Genomic DNA, 2,735 nt, shown 5'->3' on the forward strand with positions numbered 1-2,735 from the left:
TTTTTGTTTTTTTGTTTGGATGGTTTCTATTTATTTTATGCTTGAGTACTTTTCTTTTCAGTTTTTGTGAATGTAATGTTTGGTTTTGATTTGTGGTTGCCCTGTGTTTTAAGTATGTTAACCCCTTCCTATATCTGCTTGCTTTAGCCTGATAGTCATATAGGCTCAAACACATCATTAAAATAAAAAAATAGTCTATTTTTTTCTTATTTCCCTTGCCCACATTGTGTGATTTTGATATCTTTTTTTTAACATCTTAATGATTAGATATGTATGCTGGCTTATTTAAGTGACAGCTTTCTGATTGTGGTTTCCTCAATCCTAGTTCTTCCTCTCCTTTTTCTTTTTAAACTTAGAGAAGCCCTTTCAGTATTTCTTTTAGAATGGGTTTAGTATTGCCATACTCTTTTAGCTTTTGTTTGTTGGAGAAATTCTTTATTTCCCCTTCTATTTTAAATGATATTCTTGCTTGTTAGAGTATTCTAGGTTGCATATTTTTCTCCTTTCAGTGCTTTAAATATATCTTGCCATTCCCTCCTTGCCTGAAGAGTTTCTGTAGAGAAATCAGCTGATAGCCTTAGTGGGGTTGCCTTATAATTAACTCTTTGCTTTTCTCTTGCTGTCTTTAGAATCCTCCCTTTATCTTTAACTTTTGCCATTTTTTTAAAAAGATCATCCATCTATTTTATACTGTGTACTGGAACTTTTATATACATAATTTTTTCTCCTCTTTAATGTTTTCAGTCACTGCCCATTTTCTTCCTTCCTTTGTGATCTGATTCTAGGGGAGGAGCTGCTACACAGAAACAGAGAAGCCACTACACTCTCAGAAGGGGAGGAAGAGAAAAAGAAATTTCTCTATCCTCTTCCAAAATCTTTCCCCACCTTTCACCAGCTGGGATATCACTGCAAACGGCCCTTGGGGAAGCAGCTGTCCCATCCCCTACTCTTTCTAGGGCATCAGGGAGCAGAAGCCCCGTCCTACACATACACTGCCCCAATAATCTTGGTGCCAGGGTGAGGGAAATGGAAGCAGGCTGGGAGAGCCTCTGCACAATCCGAGCTTCCAGAATCACTGCTCACAGCCTGCTTCTTTAGTACAGAGTTCGATTCTCCAGCTTGTGCTTGGTAAGGAAGTACTTGAAGAACCCATAGATGGACCAGGAGATGGCCATGGAGAGCATCTGGTAGATGACCTGGGCCTGTATGCCTCTGAAGTAGCCAGGCAGCCCATTGAACTGGTACACTGTCCGGAAGGCATTAGCCATGCCCAACAGCTGACCGCTAATATTGGCCAGACTGAGGGCCATGTTCTACTGAGTTGGAGAGGAGGGTTGAGGAGGGTCTTGCAGATGTCCAGGGTGGTAGTGGCAGCTGCAGCCAGGGCCCCAACCAGCCTACCTGAGATGATGTGGGACTTTGGGTTGTAGCCCTGGTAAGGGTTGATCTGCTCCTGCAGGAACTCATAGGTGATGAAGCAGATGGACTGGAAGGGAATGTTCATGGTCAGCTTCATGGTGTAACTCTGGTAGAAGGCCCCCAAGCCCTCAGTCCCCCAAACTGTCCTGATGCAGCTAAGGGCTGACCAGTGCAGCGAGTGGTACATCTTCATGTGCTGTTTCACCACTTCTGCTGGATTCATTACTGCATCATGGAGCAGGGTGGCCATACTCCCAGCTATCCCTTTTAAAGCTTAGTTAGATGTTGCCATTGTAGAGACCTGTTGGACCAGTTTTTTAAAAAATAGTCTCAAGGAAGCTGCCCAGATAACTTTTTTTTTTGGAATCCAGCATTCAAAAGTTTTGTTTCTATTCAGGATTTTTTTTTCCCCTAGATCTGATAATGAATTGCTTTTGAGGGTAAAAAAAACAAAAACAAAAACAAAAAAAAACCCGGCAAAACCCATTCAACAATGAAACACCTCTGTCACTGATTTCCCCCCCACCACCACTTCAGAAAGCCAAAGAGGGGAATGAAAAAAGCACACGCGTATGTGTGTGCGTGTGTTTGGGTGTGTGTGCACACACGACTCTAGAGTCCTTGATTCATAAGCAAGCACAGCGGAGATGAGTCCTCAGGCTGCTGCGTCACGAGAGCCCTGGGGAAGGGTCTGTTGAAGGAGAGACCTTTCTAACTCCAGACAAATGCTTGCAAATACCATTTGCTAGGTGGCTATTCCCTTGATGGTGGAAAGCAGCATTTAAAGTCCTTTTCATGTTTTCATAGAAGGCAAAATACATGGCGTGTGCCAGCCCCTCACCCATTATCATCACGTTGAAGCCTCACAAGGGTCTCCAGAAGCCTTCAGTCCATAAGATTTTCTTGAGGGCTCCGTAGACCCTTGTGTAACAGGCTTTGGGATCTGGATTCAAACTCTGCATTCATGTCTTCACTGAGTCTACCGGGTATATGACCCAGCGTTCTAGGATCCTTGCCATCGCTCCAGCTGTCATGTGGGTGGATAAGGAGGCTCTGAACAGCAGGTTCTTGCAGTCCTCTGACCTGGCGTCCCTGCAGCCGCCAATGACTCAGGTGTCCCCATCCATCCTGGGCCCCCCAGCCTGGCTCCAACCTCCAGCTCCCAGGGCGCTGGCACCAGAGGCTGCAGGAGGCAAGTGCTGAGGGGGAGGAAGTGAAAAACTTCACTTCTTTAAAGTGGGAACCACCTCCCCTGGTGCTGCGGTGCCTGACATGATGGTGGGCTGGGGTGGATCCTGCCATTTTTATTATAATAT

General features: G+C 45.0%; 1 pseudogene; it reads right to left on the reverse strand.

Moving 5' to 3' along the window:
* Positions 1,095-2,532, reverse strand: LOC100519670 (annotated as a pseudogene).

The sequence above is a fragment of the Sus scrofa genome, chromosome 8, assembly GCF_000003025.6.
Source record: "Sus scrofa isolate TJ Tabasco breed Duroc chromosome 8, Sscrofa11.1, whole genome shotgun sequence".
In the NCBI taxonomy this organism is placed as follows: Eukaryota; Metazoa; Chordata; class Mammalia; order Artiodactyla; family Suidae; genus Sus; species Sus scrofa.